Here is a 24,906-nt window from a genome sequence, read left to right as displayed (position 1 = left end):
CCTCGTGCTGAGTCACTAAAGTCGAGCGCACCCTAAAAGGTGTACTTGAATTTGGCCATATTTATACTTGTCTTAACCAATAACTACATTTATAAACTTGTTTTAAGGAAATCAATGCTAGCACTGCATGCAATAATCCTATATCTATCAGTCATCAAATTGCCAGATATGAGAGCACAAGGATAAAGGCTGTGGATTTTCTATAAAAATCTTGATTTATTTGCCACAAAGTCCTCTTTTTCTATTAAATGCAATGGAACAGTAAAAAATAATGCTTTGCATCAAGTTACCCCTTGGAATATGTACAAAATGGCCTATCTCTATTATTCATTATATCTGTAGTTTTGATACAATTGAAGTTTGAAAAGTTCGTACAAAAATGGCTACAGAAGGGTACATAAACCTTAAGTGTCATTATAAGTTCGGTCCAAGTAAACAACGTTTTTCGTATTAGTTTATATTATAATTGTTCAGCGAATTTAAACCAGTCTGGCAAGGCGCATTTTCAGCAGGGCCAAACGTAATCGTTCTGGTGGAATAGACATCCTCTTTCAACGGCAGACGGTATGTTTTCCAAACATTCATTCCCGCCAAATTGTATTCTTCTAAATAAAACGAAAATATGTTGCACGACGAACGTACCTCTGTCGTACGACAGACAATAAATGTTGTGCGAGCATCGTACGAAATTTGGTATTCGTGAGACAATCGTGCGACTGTATCACGAATGTATTGCGACAGTCGTATGATTGTTTTTTCTTAAAAATGGTTTATGTTGGTAACCACGACAATGTGTTTATCGCACGACAGTCGCACGATTGTGGTAAGATACTCTCACGACAGCCACAAGACAGTGACACGACAAAAAATCGTAGAGCAAAAAAGGTACATGTTCAATTTTCGTCCCACGACACACGACAGGGCCACGATGCTCAAAATATCGTGCGACTGTCGTACGACGATCACAGATGACCCGCGATTTGACCAAATTTCTTGTCGTGGCGCTGCATAGATGTGTTGTGGGTTCGTTGTGACCAGGGCTTAAAGCATAATGGCTGATTTTAGTAAAAAAAAAGGTGGGGGGAGTTCCGGGGGTTCGAACTTTATTTTTTTTTTAATATCAATGCTTGAAAATGGGGAACTATGGATGGACCTCCTTTATCCGGGGTTGGAACCCCAATCCCCTCTTTTAAAAGGGATGGAACCTAAAGCCTGATATTATGGTCTACTATCAATCCATTTCATTTGATTTGATCATCAATTCAAAAATATTTATAATTGGATTTGTGTTAAAATACATAATATAAAAAAAGAAGATGAGGTATTATTGCCAATGAGACAAGTGTCCACAAGAGACCAAAGTGACACTGACATTAACAACTATAGGTCACCGTACGGCCTTCAACAATGAGCAAAGCCCCATACCGCATAGTTAGCTATAAAACTGTAGCAAATTAACCTGACGATATCGGGATATGGGTATTTAGTCGGATCTTAACACGTACTTGTGATTTGTTTAAAACCGGTTTTAACGAAGAAATGTCGAAATGTTCAGAACTTAATTAAATCTGTTTTTGGGTAAGATGGTGCAAGCATACGATTTTTATTGCGTCTTACACTTTGAGAAGCGAATAATCTTTAGCTACTTTATTTAAATATTGTGTAAAAACGTTAATTATGAGCTATGAAAGTCAAGTGGCTCAAGCATTTTACTGAGGAAGTTTTAAAAAAATGCAAAGAAATATTTTAACAGTGGGTTAGATTTCATTAGTCTTTACTATCTATAGATTAACAACTTTTGGTTATATTTATAATTTAGAATCATCATTGAAGGTGGAGCGCGATTGCACAGTTAATTAATAAATTGATGTGCCATTTGTATGCAAGAGTGACATTCCGTTGTATTATGTGCCAATTCGAAAAAGTTATGCGAGTATTGTCTCCCTTTAACAGGTTCATTATTTTATAATTAAGTTTAGGTTTCTGATATTAATTTGAATAGTTACAAAATGTATCGATTCAATATATTTTAGTTTTTGTTATTGGTGTATCAAAAACATTGATGTACGAATATAATTTCATAAATTTGAAACGTTTAAAATGATTACATACCAATATAAAGAACCGTTCATCATTTTTGAAAAAGACTATGATTGAAATTTGAATTAATTATCTTCCCTTCATGATAGATTGATTGGAAAATGAACCAAAGTTCTCTAAAGGAAATCACAGAGAGGGACTAGCAAGCAATTTTAAGTTGTAGCTTATTTAACGTTAAAACAACTTTCCACTATAAACAAATGTTATTTTATACAAATATAAGGACCTTGTTAGCTAAATCTACAAATTTTATTAGATATTATGAATTTTTATTACAATAGATTAATATGCTAAATTAAAAGGCCCCGATATGACAATGTAAAACAATTCAAACGAGAAAACTAACGGCCTTTTTTATATAAAAAATGACTGGAAGGTTAATTTACACAGGTTTATTGGTGATAAGAAAACCGGTAAATATTTATATAATCACTGTACTTAGTCAAAAGTTTTAAAAAAAAACTTTGCCGCGACTCGTACTATACTCACCACAGAAAACGTACAAGTGAACTTAGTTTTAAAAATACCCATAGTCAACCTACCGTAGAGAACAACAACAAAACAATCGACGAACAAAAGATTTTTAAACCTGTAGATTATCATCAAAAACTTATATATAGGTAATCAACAGGAAGTCGGATTAAAAATGGTTGAATCTATTTACACAGCCATTGGAGAAGGTAAAGTTCAAAGTAAGACTAATTTGTGACGTCTCCTGACTATAAATGTGTATGTGTGTCCGTTCTGTTGTAACCGACAATGTTTTGAAAACCAGAATCCACCCTAATACCAGCCTTCAAAATAACCTGCGTTCCAGATTTCTATTCAAAACAATCATGACAATTGTGCATGCTACCACGTGCACGTGATGCAGGTTATTGGAATTGTCTGTCGATTCCTTTTGCCATTGCAATACATTGGATTTTGCCATTGTGTACAACTTTTGATCTAAATTACCCGTTGTACCGGCCTAGGGTACCAAAAGCCAGTATTAGGATGCGTAGATAGTCCAGAAATTTTGTTGTTTCAATAAAACATCGTATGTCCTGTTTGTTCTACTCAACTGTTTGGTTCTTTTAGTTATGTCCGAGCTGGTACCTAATAAACGATTCAAGAGATCAATATAAATAAAAATCGACAGTTGCATGAGCAGTGAGTCAGAATCCAGCTGCATAATACTAAGGCACTCCCATTCATCTCTTGGGGGTGGACAAGCATTTTTGACCGGCAAAAAAATATAACTAAGTGATCCTTTATAATCACTAACAATATTTTTTTTTCAAGCAATCTATTCAAATAATTTATTTTAAAAAACCATGCCCCCATAGAATATGAATGGTGAGTTTCTACATGTCTAGAAACATTGTTTTGCCATAGAGCATTTGAGTCAAGTAGACACAGATAATGCAATATAATTATGATGTATATATATAGTTTTAAACTTCAATTTTTCAGGTGAATTTACAGTTTCTTAATTCACATCATTTGGACTCTGTGTTATAGTTGTCTCATTTGCATATCTCCTTATTTTATAAAAATATAGTGCTGCTTGTTTTGGTGCAGAATCAATACACACTCAGCATTATTACAAATTGTTATATTATTCGCTAATGATATATCTCTAATTTTGTTTGCTATTTTACCTTCCGTTGGTGTATACATGTCTAAAAATCCCTATTCACTAGGAATACTCTATATAAAATTCTATACTTTAAAGAAATGGTTCTCGGTTCGTGTGATGTTTATAATTAAACAAATATTATTAGTGTAGTTCGTACAGGTAGATTGATTTTAAAGTTCTACTTAGTATTAATTGAACCGTGAATATAAAATGGCGACATGAAAGAATAGTATGATCATGATGGTGAATTTTTGTTTTTTAGGTCCGGGTTGAGGTATTCAACTTTTGGTGGCTAACATTAACTGGTAAGTTGTGTATAATTTGTTCCAGTAGATATACCCATTTTCGTTTAAAAATATTTCAAGTTAACCAATATTGATTTGAATTTGGTCGATTACCTATTTAGCAACGGAAAATCTCATAATAAAATCATATACATTTTACACCACAGAGCATTGTCTATCATTTTATTTCAGACTATTTTCTCTATATAACACGATACTGTTTGAATAGAAAGTGCCTGACCAAAAGGGTAGAGCTACATTTTTTCGACGAGATTGTTTTTGTTTGAGCAAGAACATGCAAATAAGTTGAAAATATATTATAAAGACACTGTGCCATTTTTAAATTTTAAATACCACATGTTTGTTATTTAAACATTCAGCTTTTATTCAAACAATTTAATTGTGTGTTACATTTTGTAACATGATAATAATAATAATAATACTTTATTCAGAAGCAGTACAGCTTATAGAATATACAATTTAACAATATTTTTTTGAATGCATCAGTGAAATATAAATACAATAATTATACACAATACATGCATGATTAAGTATGGTTTTTGCTTTTAAAAAAAAATCGTGTTTTGACTCGGTAGAATGTACATTATTGTCAAAGTTTTGTTTGTTCTGAATATATGTGAAATATTTGCCGCTGGACGTTAAGTTATAAAAATCCACCCTCTATTAAATTTCATTTCAAACATATTTGAATAAACCAAAATGATTGCCTCAAATAATTGTATATAATTTTAAGCATTTTTTATAGCTAATTTCCACCAACTAATGGAAAAGAATAATTCGTGTCACCAAATAATTTTTTTCTCGTCCTGAATATGTATGAAATATTTGTCACTGGGCATTAAGCAAACAAGTCATAAAAGTCTGTGATATCAATTTTGCTAGGAAAATAAAAACTCTGTTTTATAGAAAGAAAAAAACAAACAAACAAAAAAAAACCCCCATATTTTGATAAAATGAATTGTTAATGCACAATTGTTGTTTTTTTTTTTTGTTTTTTTCAAATCATACAAGAATTTGAAAATCCAATTGATACATTTAAATAATTTACAAGTAAAACAAAGAACATGGATGTGTTTACCAAGAAATATCAATGACCTGTTCACGAATCTGGGCACATACATTTTATTTAAAGATTAGTGTACTACTGTTAAACAAAATTACAGCACACAAATTAAATATTTTGTTGTTTACATGTAAATGATTTCTTTTATCAAACATTTAATTTTTAATTTTTTTTAATAAAACGCAATGGACAAATTCTGTAACCATGGACTTGTTATGCTAGATATATTTGGCTGTCAGGACACTTTGATACTACGTCTAGTTTATCTCTTACTCACGCTCCCTTTTTTGGTCGAAAAACATTTTTTCTTCTTCATAAAATCGTCCAAAACGTTGGAAAGTATAAACCACATATTTTATATTACGAATTACTCTCCCTTTATAAGTTCCTGGATTTTCCCCTCCGTTGTGGATCGCTGTGTGGATTTTTTTTTTTCTGTCGTTTGATTGTTGTCACATGAATGATGACGTCATGTTTACCCCATACTTCTTTGTTTTTACTCTATCAGAAGTCCTCAATGTGGTGCCCTGAAAAGTAAAACATTTAAATTGATAGCTTGATTTTGAATTATGACCACACTACATGTGTTAAATACATACATGTATGGATCTGTTAAATCTCTGTATTATTTATCCACAAGGGTTTTGGTGTAACACTTAAGAATACAACATATGATCAATACATGTAGTAGATTGTTCACCTAATTATAAATTGATAAATACATGTATCAACATAGTTAAACATAGATAGCTATTTCTAACAAAGTTGCTATATCAAATATTTCAAAATGAGATCAATTCTACGACTTTTGTGGATTAGAAAAAGACATGCACATATTGGTAAGTTAATTATTTTTCGAATTAAACAGTTAAATGGTTGCCCAATTATGGCCGTCGTATTGTTAGTGCCACTAGTACCCACTGACAAGAACATACTTATACCTCTCTTTTACACACAGTTTTTAGAAATATTTTATAACTTGATTGATTTTACAAGTTCTAGATTAGGCTCATAGAGTTGTCGGACGATGAAATCAATGTGTATGATTTTCAAAAAAGTGCATGTATATATATATATGAAGGTTTATAAAGTGAACATTTTATTATATGTGGCAATCTATGAAAATTTGTGGATAAATTTGACTCTAATATTTTGGACACATGGCTTAAAATGATTTAAATGATGACTGTGACAAAGAGACTGTATCATAGTAAACGAGGAAGCGAATAATGTATAATTTTAAGGGTCTGAATGAGGAGTCTTTAATTCTGAATTCTTTAATGTTCCAAGCCATTTTCCTCTAGTTTTGTGCCTGTTATTCTTCATTATTTATATTTTAGCACCTCTCTATTCCCATTTCCTTATTTTTCGGTCCTTTTCTCTATTCTGTACTGATTTTCCCATATTTTCTGTCGTACTGGCTCACTATTCTCTATTCTGAAAATCTCATCCAGACCCTCAAGTATTCTATTACTTGTATACACATTTAAGCCGATATAGTAGATTAAACTTTCAAGTTATATTGTGGAGATTGTAAAAAAGGTTAGTACACTCATGTAGCTTCCTTGTGTCATGTAATGAAAGTTTATATGGGAAGGAAACAAAATATTACAAGTGCTTTATAAATTTTAGATTCGACCTTGTCAGTCATTTTGTATGAATATATATTGAGTAACTTTATAGTATAATTGTTATTCTGTCTTTTAAAACAAAATGCAAGTAATTATAGATTATCGTTGATCATCTCAACGAGATTGATTTTCTCGCTTGAGCCGGGACGGCGAAAACGAGAAAAGCAATCGAGTTGAGATGACCAATGATAATCTGTTTATAGCTATTTTACCTATGACGACGTTGTCAATTTCATGTCAATTTAATTGACAACGCCACGTGCCTCCTTAATTTCTAGCGATTATTTTCCATCTCAAGCGAGTAGCATGATATGAAAAATTATCACAAAAAAAGATCATAGGAAAAATGCACAAAATAGCGATAAATTATATTATATAAAAAAAGTGCGTTCAGGATGATAATATGACATGTTTTTCAGGTATGAAGTAAGTTTGAAAACTGTTAAGTTGATTGGAAGCAATGGAAATAAAGTCTGATTTCAAATTGATAATTATTATAAAATTCTTACTAGTGATGTGTTATTAGATTCTTCAACATGGTTAACAGTATGGTTTAGTGATTTGTAAATGAATTATTAATTTGCATTAGTGAATTAATAGAACTGATATTGGAAATAATTTTAACAGGTGCGTTTACATATGGACCTTATGAATAATAATGAATCATTCTCTGTGCCATCTGACCCCAAGGGTTGAACATATGATATAGAAGTATGGTCATCGCTGAACTTCTCCCGTCCGATAGGAGTCCCAATGGTTAAAGTGGTACTACCGTTTGGTTGTGCGGGATGCACAAATACGCAGCAACGTTTTGTCGAAATGCAAGTATCTGCGATGCATTGTATATATAGGATGAGTACCTATATACGATATATGGACCACTAGCCAAAAACTCTCCGAGGGGGTCCATTTGTAGCCTGTTGTAAAGCAATATTGCTGCCCCTTAAAATATATCCACATTTTTCAGTTGTAGGCCAAATTTCCCGCCCTACACGCCATTCAATATTCACGCATACTTTACATAACTTACTTGCTGTAGTGTATTGATTAGTATTGTCCTTATGCATAAAATATTTGCCACTGGACGTTAAGTAAGTAGCAATCAATAGTATTAGAACAATCAACGGAAAAATACAATTTTACATTAGTTCTTGATTTAACAATTACTTAATCTGATATATTATGTTTCATAAAACAAATGATCTATATTTTTTTTTAAATGCAAGCATATACTTCATGTTTACAAATGTATACGAGAGCTAGAGGCAGGGTCAAAAACCGAAAAACGACGAAATGACAAACATCAGTCAACAAAACATAACACAATATATATTTTTTTATCAAATGTCCAATAGGTAACCATATATAAATATAAGTAGATGTGGTTTTTTGGTGACAATGAGACAACTCTCCATCCAAGTCACAATTTGTAAAACTTAACCATTATAGGTCAAAGTACGCCCTTCAACACGGAGCATTGGCTCACACCAAAAAGCAAGCTATAAACGGCCCCCAAAATCACCAGTGGAAACCCAATTGCTATATATTCATATACACTATATCGTCCACTCTTTATTTTAACCAATCTGCACAACTCGCCCTCCCATTTCTTTATTTTGTCCAGTATTATTACTGTAAGTATATCATGTGCAATCGTATTATTTTGGTATTTCAGTACGAAGAGAAATGGCATGAGTTATATGCTTAGGCTTTGAGATAAATTATGCAGATTTGTGACAGAAAAACATTACATTACATGTAAGTAGCATATTAAACAAGTATATTCTGACAAAGATTCCGGACACTCCATCTTGATTAAAAGATGTAAGAAACAGTAGTTTTGTTTCACGATGTTGAGCAAAACAGCTTTGTAGCCTGATGTTCAGAGGTTGTCTTCGTTTATGTGCTTCATAAGTGTTTCTCGTTTCTCGTTTTAATATATATTAGATCGTTGGTTTTCCTGATTGAATCGTTTTACACTTATCATTTTATGGCCCTTTATAGCTTGCTGTTCGGTATGAGCCAATGCTTCGTGTTGAAGCCCGTACTTTGACCTATAATTTTTTACTGTTTACACATTGTGACTTGGTTTGAGATAAAATTGAGAATGGAAATAGGGAATATGCCAAAGAGACAACAACCCGACCATAGAAAAAAACAAAGAATTGTTATATGGGCACTCATACCACATCTTATTTATATTGACAACAAATATCTAGTATCAATCTGATAATCTGAGTTTAGCTCATTTCAATAGAATTTAATAGTTAGTTATATTATGTTGTATTGTTATACTTCACGTTAAAATACCATAGTTTGATTGGCTAATACAAGGGTAATAATTTACTCTATCATATGGCTGAGCGGTTGACAATTTTTTTAATGTCACCCTCTCGTCTAGACCAATCAAAAATCTATAATGTAAAGGACAATGAATTGAATTTACATCAAGTTATTAAAGACAATGCTTAAGTTCTACATTTTTGCTCAGATTCTGTTATTTGACTGTCAAAAAAAAAAAAAACCATCTTGCTTCACTTCTGTTGATTTTTATAATACCCGTAACGTTGTTACATGTACGTGTCGTCATAGAAAATACTTTTGAATAACATTTATCTGTAAAAGGCAATAATGATGGGACATTCAGTATAATAAATTAAATAACACATAGCTGAGAGGGTGATAGAGCGATTGGTACCCACCGAAAAACTTTGTCAACCTTGGCTTCGCCGCGGTTGACAATGTTTTCTCGGGGTAACAATCTGCTCTATCACCCTCTCAGCTATGTGTTATTTATATACTGTTACACCACTGACACAGGTCAGGGAAAGGGTTTGACGCCGGTATGCAAGTTTAAAATCTACCATATGGTCCAAGGACATAGTTATCGTCCCTTGGTTGGAGATTAGTCCCTAGTGTGAACAGTGTATAACTTGGATTTTTAATTTGATACACTTTCCCAATTTATTTCTTGATATTTAATGCATTAGGGGGATGAAATTACATGTTAAAAAAAATTGGGTGCTGAATCTTTATGTTAAGTAGTGATTTGGTCCAGTTCAAAAAGGTCAAATTTTATTCAGTCTAAAGCTGTCAAACGGAATTGTATACCCCCTTAACACATAATTGTCAATATTTTGAGTTAGAGCTGGTAGAAGTTTCTATAATTTTGACATTATTTGTCCACTTAGTAGTATACTACACTGTAAAAATGTTTTTGATATAGAGCAGGTGCAATTTTTTGAATTTGAATTTATTGTCTTAAAGAAATTCACTACGAAATAACTGACAGTTTGTTCTCAGGCCATATTCAGTCTGTGTCTATCTCAAGTTAGAAGCCTGTAATTCAGTTGTTGTCGTTTTTTACTGTATAATATTTTTTCACGTCAATCTTTTGTACATTACACAAGCCGTACGTTTTCTCGTTTGAATTGATTTACATTTGTCATTTCGCAGGCTTTCCTATCTTGCTGTTTGGTATATGTTTTGCTCATCTTTGTTGTTGTGCGTTGACCTATTGTTGTTAAATTCTACACCATCTGGTCTTTGTTGGAGAGCTTTTTCTGATTTTTATATAGTTTCAGATAAATAAAAAAAAAAAAACGATTCTATGTTTATATAAAAAGCATTAGTTTTGCTAACAATCATAAGTTTTAAAATAAATTAGAATGTAACGTAGTATGTACACTTGTACAGTTTTGAACGCTAATGAACAAATATTGGCCTATATCATGTCGAAAATTATATTTTAACATTGTACAAGGTCGTAAACAAAATATTTCTATTGTCGGAAAATGTATAATAATTTATTTGTACGAGCTTTAGAAATAGGACGAAAAGCGAGGCTCGCTGAACTTTTCTACTGTTTGCAAAACTCGTTCAAATACATTTTACATTTCCGAAAATGTATATATATATATATATACAACTCGTCTAAACATCAACCCAACAACGTTAGATCTGTAAATTTGCTTTCGCAAATTTTTGGTTCTTCCCTCGCCGGGATTCGAACCCATGCTACTGTGATATCGTGACACCAAATCGCCTGCACTGCAGCCGTCCCGCTAGACCACACAACCACCTGGGCTCTCAAAAAAAGAGCTTTCGCTGGCCGTGTGTTACCTTTCCTCGTCAGTTTTAATCTAGCGGCGTACTACAGTACATGATATATAAGGCATGAAGATGTTATTGTTACAGATCAGCTAAATTATCTATAGTAAAGGATCCTACAAATTAATGTAATATACAGTCACAGAAAATAATTATATTTATAAGTAAAGCAAATTTACAGATCTAACATTGTTGGGTTGATGTTTAGACGAGTTGTATATACATTATGTACACAGCCATGTTTCACCATCATTGATGGCGATCCGATGGATACATCTGTTGTAGAGTTGTCACTGACTCAGACGTACTTATATATATATATATAATTTAGCTGATCTGTAACAATAACATCTTCATGCCTTATATATCATGTACTGTAGTACGCCGCTAGATTAAAACTGACGAGGAAAGGTAACACACAGTCAGCGAAAGCTCTTTTTTTGAGAGCCCAGGTGGTCGTGTGGTCTAGCGGGACGGCTGCAGTGCAGGCGATTTGGTGTCACGATATCACAGTAGCATGGGTTCGAATCCCGGCGAGGGAAGAACCAAAAATTTGCGAAAGCAAATTTACAGATCGAACATTGTTGGGTTGATGTTTAGACGAGTTATATATATAATATCATTGTCCTGCAATTTACACTTAGAACTTGATTTTTTTTCATAGTTTTAATGCGTAGCAGCGAACAGGACCTTAACATAAACTGTTAAACACATAAGAAGTATTCACAATATGGAGGCGGCGTAACAGAAGAAAATAATTTGAACAAATACAAATAAAGCAAATATTTATGTTGTACAATAGTAGGCCGATTGCAGGATAAATGCTTTTCTCTGGCTGTTTTTTATAACATCTTAACACTTATTCCATTGGAAGTGTACAAATTTATATTTCATTTTGATAAAAAAAAAAAAAATATTTATGTTATTAGTTGAGCTTCAAACTATATTTTTGTTAGTCTCTTAGATCGATGCGATGTATCTTTTGTCTTTTTTGCCAAAAAGTATGTATGTTGATGGAGAGTTGTCTTATTGGCACTCATACCACATCTTCTTATATCTATATCTTTTAAATCACTGTTGTCAGCGGGAAGGTTATGAGCTAAGAAAAACATATGAATCTCGCGATATTTTGCATGTACCTGTCCGAAGTCAGGATTGATAACTTCCATTTCTTATCAGTACCTCGTCGGGTTTTACATATATATACGTTTTGCTCGAAACTCTTGACACTTTACAGATAAATCATTTTGTAATCTTTTTTCGTCTGAGCACTGTTTTGGGTTTACCATGTCACATTTGAGAAGTTGTAAACGTATTCCGTAAGTTTCAGCCCATGTACATACGAACTTACATGATTTGCATTGTCATTGATATGGACGAGGAACATGATTGGTCCGATTCTGTTTCCTGGGAGACTTTTGAAAGTACAACCGAATCGCCTGGTTTAATCCCATTTACAACTGCGCATTCGACGTGTTGGTAAGGAATGAGTGTATCCAGTTTACGATGGATGTTTTTGGTACGCCATATTTGTTGAGTTGCTTTAAGTAGTTCGGGCTGTACTGTGTCGAATGCTTTTTCAAAATCTAACTTATTGTTATTTTTTACGGGAATTGGCCAATCGAGGATGACATTTAATAGTTGAGTTTATTGGAATCAAAAATAATATCAGAGAAAGGATTTTAGAAGTTTGAAGCGTATTCCCTTTAAAAATATTTTCGATCTCGCATGCATATGTCTCAGTAAAAAGTGTCCTATATACTTTAATATAAGGTATTTATGGGGTAATGCCTGTGTTCTCATCCCCATTTTTTATTATTGATTTTAAATTATCATTGTATCATGGATCAAATTTATTCGTTCATGGTATGTTCACTAGTTTTTGTTACTATGTCTTTTGATTGAGTTAATCCAATTTAATTTATATTTATAGTGTGTCATTCTATGTTGTGATGTTACACTATTGTTTCAGATAAGGATGAAGGTTGGTACATATCAAAACGTTGAAACCCGTTGCATTTGTTTGCACCTGTCCGAAGTCAGAAACCTAATGTGTAGTGGTTGTCGTTTGTGGATGTGGTTCATAAGTGTTTCTCATTTCTCGTTTTTTGTATAGAATTGATTGTTGTTTTTCCTGTTTGAAGGGTTTTACACTAGCCATTTTTCGGCCCTCTATGGTTTGATGTTCGGTATGACCCAAATGCTTCGTGTTGAAGGCCGTACTTTAACCTAAGATGGTTTACTTTTACAAATTGTTACTTGGATGTACAATTGTCTCATTAGCAATCATACCACATCTTCTCATATCTACTTGTTGTATGTTCTTTCAGGTCTAGATTTCCTCGGCGCTGTACATTGCGATGTGTCCATAACTGTGTCTTCGTGATCGCTATACATGTTCATGAACTTACCAGGTAGTGTTTTATTATAACTTAAAAAGATTCTATTGAGTTTGAAATAGCACTTGATTTTTGGCGCTTGTATTTGCTCTATTAGTCATATCGATTTTTGATTGTCCATGACTGTAGGAGAGACAGTTATTAGTGAATATGGATTGCCTGTTTATATTTGCAATAGCTGATTTCGTCTAGTACATGTATGAATGGTTTTTGATTGATGTTTTAGCTGTTTTATCTTATTCAGTTGGTACATATTTACGTAAATACATATTTACAGGTGGAGCGTCAGGTGGTTTTTATCAGTTTCTATATATGTATTTCTTAAAGCCCCAGTCCCAATAGACCACGATCGCACCACGCTCACCGCGATCTAAAATAAATACAGATCGTGGTGAGGTCGCAGTATGAGCGGCATGAAAATGTAAATTTCCATTGCTTCACGATGCTACTACGTCCTCATTACGCTTCTACAACAATCCCGCTACGATTATAACACACTCTCACCGCGGTTATTCTGCGATCTTACTACGCTTATCAAGATCTTTCTACGCTCATCACGTTCTCACTACTACCATAAAACGAGTTATCCGATTGCAACACGATCTTACCACGCTTCTACTGCGATTATAGCACGTTCTTACCACGATTACAGTAAGTTCAAACCGCGATCTTACTACGCTCTCAGCAATAACGTCAACATCGTGTTCCATATCAATACGGTATCATTCCTTCAGTTCTATTTCTAATTAATACGTAGATTTCTCGACAAAAATACAATCAAGCCACCAAAATCTACTAGAACAGGTGGGCGTGGTGTTAGGGTTGATGTAGAGGCAGATTGAGCTCTGATAGTAACGAATCTTGATCAAGTAGAGATGTCGGACCGACCAATCCGACCTTAATTACAACCTGTTGCTGGTCCATAAAGCTGAAATGACGATATTTTAGTGAACGATAGCAGATATGAAACAGATGTGTCAATAGATATAGGAAGATGTGGTATGAGTGCCAATGAAACAACTCTCAATCCAAGTAACAATTTTTAAAAGTAACAATTATAGGCCAAGATACGGCCTTCAACACGGAGCCTTGGCCTACACCGAACAGCAAGATATAAAAGGCCCCAAAAATTACTAGTGTAAAACAATTCAAACGGTAAAACCAACGGTCTAATCTATATACAAACGAGAAGCATGGTTGAGCCGTTAGAGAAAATTGACAAGAAGTCCCAATTACATACAGACAAACAAAACCTGGAGAGAATTAATATATTTAATGGGAAAATGACAATGAGAATAATGGTTGTAGTATGAACGTAGTCAGGTCGTGAGAAGAGCGTGATGAGGACGGCAAGGGCGTGCTAGAATCGTACTATGGTCGTGAACAGCGTGGTATAGTCGTAGTGGAAGCGTAGTTTGGTCGCGGTGAGAACGTGATGATCGTAGTGAAGTCGTAATAACGTCGCAATGAGATCGTAGCGCAGTTTCTCCGGATAGAATCACGCTTTCGCTACGCTCTCACTACGATGGTACAGCGACCTTTGCGATCTTACTATGATCTTAGTGCGTTCTCACTACGCTTCTACTACGACCTGATTTGGCCTGATGTTCAAAGTTGGCCACGCTCATTACGATCTTGAAAAACTCACCACGACCGTGATACGACCTTACTTCGATCTACACGATCGTACTACGATCATCAAAATTTGCATTTTTTCACAGATCGTAGTGCGATCGTGGCCTAGTGGGACTGGGGTATTATACGTTTATGTGGATTCTGACACGTTTTATACTTTCTTAAAGGGTGCTGATCCATGGCTAGTGTTTGATGTGTTTGCACATTTTGCCTCCACCATTTCAAGTTATATCATTTCGATAGATATCATATTTTAAGCATTCGGATGTAGGATAATCTTGCTATGTTGAAGACCCATTGGTGGCCTTGTGCTGTTTTCTGCTCTTTGGTCGGGTTGTCGTCTCTGACGCATTTTCCATTTACATTCTGAATTTTATGTAATCAGCTCGTTTGAGTGGTGTGGAGTCAAATATTATTTCTTGTAGAGCGACTTTATCAGGATTTTCGGTTTATAAATAAGTCTGTAACTTTAGTTAGTCCCACGTATATCATTGATGTCTATGAAACCCTCATTGTGTTATTGACTGAATGTCTATACTTGTTGTTTTTACAACTGCTTTTTTCATGTGTAGGTTGTTTGTCTTCAGCAAGTATTTGATACGGGTTGATGTTTACAATTCGAGATGAAGTGCTTGGAATTGTTTCTAGGTTGCATGTGCTACAGGTATGACAAATCAAAGAACAGTTGATGGCTTGTGTTACTTTATATTCCAATGAGGAGAAAAAACTTTGTCATAGATATCCCAAGCACATGAGCAAAGAGTTAATATGCCTTGCACGAAGTATATAACTACCAAGAAAAGGAAAACAATATATTCAAATGAACAAATTATTTTACAAATTTCGAGATTCCGAAGCGCTGTTCTGTGTTTACCTTCATGAGAAACACCCAAACCGAAACTATTGCAAGCCAGGGATGCTATATATATAACATTTAAAAAGTAACGGTTTTTCAATTTACAAATAACGAATAATGTTATATTCCTTCGCGGTCATGATCACTGTTGGCAAATCTTCTTTCTATTTTAATGAAATAGCAGAGTTAGCGTTCAGTTCACAGTTACCGGTTTCACAGCAAAGCAAAAGGAACATTTTCACTCGGGACAACTTTTTTTACAACAATGGTCAAAATGGACATTTCTCATATGAGCTATAATAATTAGAAGGAGGATTGATTGATTGTTAATTGATTGTTTACTAGTTATGGCAATAATTCCATGGATATTCGGGATAAGACAGAAGAAAAGAAACAATACAAATGTTTCAAAAATATAAGGTATCAGTAGTTCAAATCCACAAACAGAAGTCAAAGGAAAAGATACGTTCGACTCAAATCTTAATTGACCTTGATTAGCAGTTTTTCTACCGAGTTCGATGGTTCTCTGCTGGCTCTCCAGCTTCCACTATTAATTATAAAAAAAAACTTGCGACAACAAAATAGCCTGTAGTGCTGAAAGTGGCATTAAATCACCAGCACAATCAGTCAATCATCAAATGCAAAATGTCAACGGAATGCTTATGAAAGAGTTTGTTAATGATGTGGTCCATGTTCCCTAACATTTTTGGTGGTTCCCGTTCGTGCTATTTTGTGGGTATCTTGGATTATTTGTTGAATTTATGAGTTTGTATGTGTGTTTGTGAATTTGAGTGTTTGATAGTGGATTTTGTGTTGCATCATTCTAGGTTGTTCATGTTTGCAGAATTTTGTTACGCCATTCCTGGTGGTTCCAGTTTGTGTACTTTTGTAACATCATTTATTAGGGCCCCGCCGACGGCGGGTCGCCCTATAGTGATCAGTCTGTCCGTCCGTCCGTCCGTCCGTCTGTCCGTCCGTCTGTCCGTCCGTCCGTCCGTCCGTCCGTAACACTTTCGTGTCCGCTCCATATCTAGAGAACCGTTATGATTTCATACTTAATACTTAACATGATTATTAACCAACACCAGAGGGTGTGTCATGTTGTATGTACAACTTCCTAGGTCAAAGGTCAAGGTCAAAAACTTTGGTTTCAGTTGACAACCCCGTGTCCTGTGGTGAAGATCGTGTCCGCTCCATATCTAGATAACCATTATGATTTCAAAGTTTATACTTGACATCCATTTTAACAACCACCAGAGGGTGTGTCATGATGTATGTACAACTTCCTAGGTCAAAGGTCAAGGTCAAAAACTTTGGTTTCGAGTTGACAATCCTGTGTCCTGTGGTGAAGATCGTGTCCGCTCCATATCTAGATAATCGTTATGATTTCAAAGTATATACTTGTCATACATTTTAACCACCACCAGAGGGCGTGTCATGATGTATGTACAACTTCCTAGGTCAAAGGTCAACGTCAAAAAAACTTTGGTTTCAGTTGACAACCCTGTGTCCTGTGGTGAAGATTGTGTCCGCTCTATATCTTGAGAACCGTTATGATTTCAAATATTATACTTGACATCCATTTTAACCAACACCAGAGGGTGTGTCATGATGTATGTACCACTTCCTAGGTCAAAGGTCTGTCTGTCTGTTGGTCTGTCCATCGCTAACAAATTTGATCCACATTATATTTTGAGAGGACAGCTGTTATTATTTCATACTTTATACCTGACAAACATTTTCAACTTAACATATATATTAACCAACACAAGAGAATGTGTCATAATGTATGCATCCTAGGTCTAAGATCAGTCTGTCGGTCTGTCCATCCGTTCGTTGTTCTTAACAAATTGTGTCCGCTCTACCTCTCGAGAACCATTAATATTTCATACGTTATACTTGGTGGGTCATAATATATTGAAGGCATAATTCTAAAAATATGTGACAAATATCAATTGGGCAGCACCTTTAAACATATTGTTCAAACATCAATCCATATATCCAGAAGTCACCTTAGAGTAGTAAACAATGAGTTCACATCATGCAGTCATATCACTATTATACTATGAAAGTAAGATGAGAATATTTATCAGTTTTAACTTAAAATCTTAGATCAAAATCACACATGAGACTATGTAATAACTTCAAATAATGCTTCATATCAGATTATCCATACAACTTATTTACCCCACGTTATTGACAGCGGGGCCCACAGAGATGGCTCCCATCTCAATGATATCTAGTGGTTCCTGTTTTCGGATGTGTGTTACATCATACCAGATGATTTGTGAATTGTCTTGGGTTATTTGATTTCGAAACCTCTTTTTAAGCTACTGATATTATACTGCATACTGAAATCTAATACTGTATTAGAGATATAACAGAAAAAGTAAGTTCAAGCGTGCAACACCTGATACTATAGTTTCCTATGGGTAGATACAAACCTTTTGGTTTAACTTTATTAATAGTTATTAAAGGTACCAAGAATATCATTTAATACGCCCGACGCGCGTTTCATCTAAATAAGACTCATCAGTGACACTCAAATCAAAACAGTTATAAAGCTAAACAAGTACAAAGTTGAAGAGCATTAAGGACCAAAAATTCCAAAAAGTTATGCCAAATACGGCTAAGGTAATCTATGCCTGGGATATATTAAGTTATGTTATTCATAATCTATAGATGGCAGTTACATGTACCTCTAAGGAAAATTTGCGAGAAATTATACTTACTAGTTATATGCACAGACGTCTGACCTAAATCGGATTCGCTGAAAGTCGCGTAAAAGGTCCTTGTCGGACGTTTGTTTAGGAAGTCAATAATTGCAAGGAGAACACATGAACGGTTACATTTAACAAGATTTTGGTGCAAAATGTTGAAGAAATGATTTAGAAAAAATGACAAGAATATTTGTAATGTGTCATCAGTAACAAAAAGGTCACGTAAAAAGGGATACATTACATATAATGGTAAACACAACATTAACCTTAAAAAATAACTCAAATATAGATTAAAACATAAAATGATTACTTGTATATGTTACAGTGATTTTGTATAATCAGGGATTATGTAGAATCCCTAAAATTTTCAGGGATTATATGTATAATCACTGGTTAGTTTAGGGATTATATATAATCACTACAATTTTCAAGGATAATGTATAATCACTAGAAAAGACGTCAGGGATTATACAGAATAACTGAAATGATACTAAAATATGTAACGGTGTCTTCCCATTTATCCAACTTTTTAATTTTTTAATTTTTGTTAATTATTGGGTTGTTTGTTTAGTAATAATAAGGTGTCTTTTTAAAATTTGACAGTAAATTTGTTCCTGTATGTTTTTATATTATTTAATATATATATATATATTACATTAATGTAAACATTCATAAGATTGTCAATTCTATCCCGAATTTGTCAATTAAAACAGCAAAAGACGTAGAAATATCTGAATGTTTTGGTATTTGAGCAAGTGTAAAATCATTTGTTCCCTGGACTAATGCTATACTGACCAGAAACTTAAAATTTTACGACACTAGAGAGACAAAAGTCAATAATTTTTTATTCAGTTTTACCGGTTTAAGGATAGTAAGACAATATTAAAACATGAGGGAAAATACAAAAATTATGACCTCTTGTGTTTTAGAAATTGATATTTAAGTTAAGTTAGGTTAAGTTAAGTTAAGTTAAGTTATTTAATATTATATAAATCAACCGAAGTTAAGTTAAGTTAAGTTATTTAATATTATATAAATCAACCGTCGTTGCACCGGACTCGTACCATTAGCGAGAGCCTTACCCCAACTGCTACCGGGGTTAACATTATCAATTGGCAAATCAAGCCATTTAAACTGTACTTTGAAAATGATTGAAATATATGAAATAAGTCATTAAAAATCTTGATAAAACTAAAGGGGGGTCTCAACACTTGCAGGTGCGTGTAGCTCACAGCTTAAGGATATGAGAAAAAGTAAATGTGTTTTATAAATCACAAGTCTACTACCAATAATTATGCACACTGTTTAGAATTTCGTAAAATTTTCGTCTGTGTACCTTTTCTCATGGACTGGCTCATATCAGACTAATACCCTTAATATTGTATAACGTTAGGCATAATATATTAATATGAAAGACACAAAAATATTGAAATGATAAACACAATATAATTAAATGATAAGCACAATATATTTAAATGATAAGCAAAATATATATTGAATAATTGATGTTTTGTTTTTAATACTGACTTTATCAGCAATAATATCAAGCGAGCCCTTTTTGATATTTACTGTATCAGTATTAATAATATCAAGCGAGCCCACATGGGGGGGGGGGGGGGGGGTTGATGAAGTTAGTATTAAAATATTAACATGATTAAATGGCATAATGATTTTTTTTTATCGTATTGTTTTAGCAATTGTTTTTAGGTTGAGATATGAATTAAACTGAAATTGTCATCAATAAAATTGAGAATGGAAATGGGGAATGTGCCAAAGAGACAACAACCCGACCATAGAAAAAAACAACAGCAGAAGGTCACCAACAGGTCTTTAATGTAACGAGAAATTCCCGCACCCGGAGGCGTCCTTAAACTGGCCCCTAAACAAATATATACTAGTTCAGTGATAATGAACGCCATACTAATTTCCAAATTGTACACAAGAAACTAAAATTAAAATAATACAAGACTAACAAAGGCCAGAGGCTCATGGCTTGGGACAGGCGTAACAATGCGGCGGGGTTAAACATGTTTGTGAGATCTCAACCCTCCCCCTATACCTCTAGCCAATGTAGAAAAGTAAACGCATAACAATACGCACATTAAAATTCAGTTCAAGAGAAGTCTGAGTCTGATGTCCGAAGATCAAAACTATTTTTACGCGTACAATCTTTTTGATAAATGTTAATTTTATGCACAATATTTTAAAAATAAACATTTTATTTACAAACTAGATTTGGGTGGCATCGACTATTACACATTTGTCCTGTTTTTTTACATGTATATCTATTAAATTCATATTTGTTTTTACCACAATATCAACATTTAAATAACCTTGTCCTCCATATCCAATCATATTTTACGGCACGTCTCAGAGAAATAGAGTTTTCAGCACAAACATCTGAAGGTACCAATGAAGGGAAATCAGCAACCTCAAACTGATTTCTTGTATTAAAGATCCGAGCAGGAGTCCATTGCTATATGGCATGGATCTCCCTTTTCTGGAACCAGTTTGAGATATGTTGTTTTTCCTCTGCAATTTGCATTAACTTTTGAGCATACGTTTTCTTCAACCCAAGCAACACCTGTGCCTGTGCCGAGCTTATTTGTTAGTAGCATAATGAGGTTCAACACTTGGATAAAATATAAAGGAAAAAACTCATCACTTAAGAATCAAATAGTAGATCAGGAATGAAAACTGCATGTTTACTTAAACTTTCAAGGAATAAGAAAAAAATGATAATTTGTCTATGTTAATTTGTTTCATCATCTTTGGAGCTTTTAATTATTGATGATCACTGAAATCATATTAGGGAATTTGTAGAATACTAATTAAAATTATCAGTGATTATGTGAAATCACTGGTAATTTTCAGGGAATCTGTATAATCACTAATGATTCTAGTGATTCTACATAATCCCTGAAAAATCAGGGATTCTACATAATCACTGATTTTACAAATTCACTGTAACATATACATGTATAAGTTTTGTAGAAATTAAAAAAAAATAACCGATGAGAATTACAATGTTTCTTAATCGATAACAATCTCATTATCCGTCATTTCGCTCGTCTGTCCGCTCGTCATTCAAATATTTTCGACTCACCTTTTCTTCTAGTCTCGTTGCACCAGAGTTATCGTGCTTACTGCGAACAATAACTACAAATGCGTATGGAGCGTCTGGATAATCGAGACTACTTTTCTTCATGATTCACTAAACATTGAATTTCTTATCATTTTATTTTTGAGAATCTTAAATATGTGAGAAATAATATAAAAATTGACTATAGATTCATATGACAGATAACATCACACCAAAAAAATAAATAGAAATGTGTAGATAGTATTTGATTATGACTTTGGCGATTTTAATATTATTTTCTTCTTCCAGAGGGAAGAAATGGCCATGGATAATTTGCACTTTGCTTGTGTTGCTGGTGTTGAGAAGATGGTCAACCGGAGAAAAGATTTACTTTTTTCAGTTTACATACCCATTACATAATTTAATTGATGTTGTTGAAGAAATTGCAACTACTGGTCAGACAACAGAAAATCCATTGAACAATGTTACTAAGCATTATGTCATTAAAAAAGACCCGTTCCCAAAGAATTGTGTCAGTGAATCGTGTGAAAGTTTCGATATAGTTTTTATTGTCAAGTCATTTGTGGGCAATTTTGGCCAGAGGGTTGCTATTCGGAACACTTGGGGATCAAAGAAAAATCCACGTGTGAAAACGTTGTTCATTTTAGGATATCTAGAAAGTTTTCAACCGTTCGTTGATTTTGAATATGAAAAATATGGCGATATTCTCCAGTTTGGATTCAAGGATACATACGATAGTCTAGTATATAAAACGATTCTTCCAATCGATTGGTTAGTGAAGCGTAATATTAACACTAAATATGTACATTTTCTAGATGATGATCGTCTAGTTAACACCCGGCGTTTGCTTCAGTTTGCCAATGATAATATTGAAACTACAGAAAAAAAGATCATAGGCTACAAAGTTATAATTTCAAGACCGTATAGAGATAAATCTTCAAAATGGTTTACGAGCTTGCAAGAATATCCTTTTGATTTTTGGCCGCAATATATAATCGGAGGAACAATATTGACAAATATGAGAGTAGTCAAAAGTCTTGCTTATTCCATTCCTTTTACAAGAATTATCCGAATGGAAGATGTGTTCATGGGAATCCTTTCAAAGCTACTTAAGATAAACGTTGTACATAATTGTGGCTTTATGCCATATTATACTTCTGGTTCTGATTTGAAAGATAAACTATCAAGTCCAGACTATAAATCTTATAATTCATTAATCGAAGGCTGGAGACAACTACAAAATTAATGTGCTGGAAAAAGACACAGACGATGATCTCAATAGTGTATAAAGTGGTACGTTTCATCAAAATTCGCCGTTTCTTTGAGAAAAAGATAATGGGTTATTTCAGTGTTCAAACTCCAAAATGAAAATGACGTCACGTCATAGTTAAATTCTGAACACAGCTGTTTGATTAACGCTTTTGAGAATACATATAGTTCGCTAATTGGTTTACATACAATTATATATGAGTGTTAATTGCATGTATAGTAAGTTTCATATTTAAAATAGTCCATGTTTGTTATGTTTTTATCAAATACTTCAGAAGGCCGTTATTTGTTATAAACACTTTGACTAATCGAATGTTTGTAATATTTAATGAAAAGGTCGTAATTTTTTATGAGTAAACTATCAGCAAAAAGTATATATAAGCACTTTGAATAATCGAATGTTTGTAATACTTAGCAAAACATAACTACAAAATGTAGCTATAAAAGAAAATTCGAAAGCCATGATATTTTATATGATATCAAATAACTTAAAAAGTTTGGTAATGGCATATTACTTGGCCCATGTCAATTTTAATGGTAGTGCTTCATCATACCAATACAGGCAAAACCCATATATTGTAGTGTCCTGCCCACTGACAGAAAAAAATATATGACACTCAAGGTATTATAATTTTTATGAAATAATTTACGTATTAGATTTTATAGAAAAACGTTCTGGACTTAGCGGTGCTAAACCAAAACTGTCTGAACTTGAACGGTGCATGACCAAACATGTCCATAAAATGTATCAGAGTAGTCCTTAAAACTTTGTACTTTGGAGGCAGGAAACATAACTATGTTTTGCATTGTTTTGTTTTGACCTTATTGAAGTTCATTTTACTTAACGATGATTGAGGGACAACATTAAAGCATATCGACTATACTGCATGTTTCATAAAAAGAAAACATAATATAACCCTGATCATGTATGTTATTTTATACTTATATATATTGTAACCAAGCTCATTTTTCTTATTGATTTTCGGCTACGATGATGTAGAAACGTAAAAAAAACAAAGATGTTTAAGGTATTAGACAAATCGTTATCTAACATTTGTGGGGTTTCTTTTTTTATTGTTATATGTTATTGAATAAAAAGTTATTTCACATTATTACTTCATTTAATTTATGATTTATATTAATAAGATATAAGAAGATAGGGTACGAATGCCAATGAGACAAAATAGATCGAAAATAAACTTACAACGCCATGGCTAAAAATGAAGAAGACAAACAGACAAACAATAGTACACAAGACTCAAGATAGAAAACTATAGACTATGCAGCATGAACCCCACCAAAAACTGGGGGCGATCTTAGGTGCTCCGGAAGGGTAAGCAGATCCTTTTCCACGTCTGACACCCGTCGTGTGCTCATGTTATTACAAACCAGGTAAATAGTCTTATTAGGTACATTCGTGAAAAGGGAACGGGATTGTAGTTACAACATAAGGAACATATCCGATATCATATGTGAAACGGATATTCAATAACGATCAACCAACTCGTGATGGAGTCCGTAAAATTTATGAAGGGATGCTTTCCACTTCACCATTTGGAACTCTAGGTTTAATGGCTTCTTTTTAAGCAGCAACCCTTTATCCAGGAAGTCATGATAGGAAATACAATGCCTGGAATAGCGTATCAATTGAGAGATATATACTCCGTATGCAGGCGCTGCTGGAATGTTGCTATATAGAAATTGAAAGTTCACAATTAGGAAGCTGAACTCATCTCATATACACGTCTCCTGTGTCACGTTTAAAAAGTAAAATAAAAATAATACTGAACTTCGAGGAAAATTCATAATCATCTGCTATATCCATCAGTACATTGAAGTTGCTGGATTTAGGCTCACGAGATTTCGGACCTTTGGATATTTTTTAGAGAAGTGTTATTGACAATAGTGAGGTCACTATTGATCATATCGATATGTGATTGACCAGGGCTGTAGCAGAGACATTGATTGATGTCTTTGTTGAACATGGATTGCCAGTTTAGATTTTTTCTATAGTTGATATCGTCTAGTACGTGTATACATGGTTGTTGCTTGCTGTTTTATCTGTTTTATTTTATCCAGTTGGTTCATATGTAA

At 33.7% G+C, this 24,906-nt stretch overlaps 1 long non-coding RNA gene across 2 annotated transcripts; it reads left to right on the top strand.

Moving 5' to 3' along the window:
* Nucleotides 1–2,663: 2,663 nt before the first annotated feature.
* LOC143045049 (uncharacterized) lies at nt 2,664–23,053 on the top strand. Of its 2 annotated transcripts, XR_012968848.1 has the most exons (4): nt 2,664–2,780; nt 3,984–4,026; nt 8,396–8,478; nt 21,832–23,053. It is a non-coding gene; the product is annotated as an uncharacterized LOC143045049 (long non-coding RNA). The 2 variants fall into 2 exon arrangements; XR_012968847.1 differs by lacking the exon at nt 2,664–2,780 and having other exon boundaries at nt 3,901–4,026.
* The last annotated feature ends 1,853 nt before the right edge of the window (nt 23,054–24,906 follow it).

Source organism: Mytilus galloprovincialis, chromosome 9 (genome assembly GCF_965363235.1).
Source record: "Mytilus galloprovincialis chromosome 9, xbMytGall1.hap1.1, whole genome shotgun sequence".
Taxonomy (NCBI): domain Eukaryota; kingdom Metazoa; phylum Mollusca; class Bivalvia; order Mytilida; family Mytilidae; genus Mytilus; species Mytilus galloprovincialis.
This window is presented reverse-complemented; position numbering and strand designations above follow the sequence as displayed.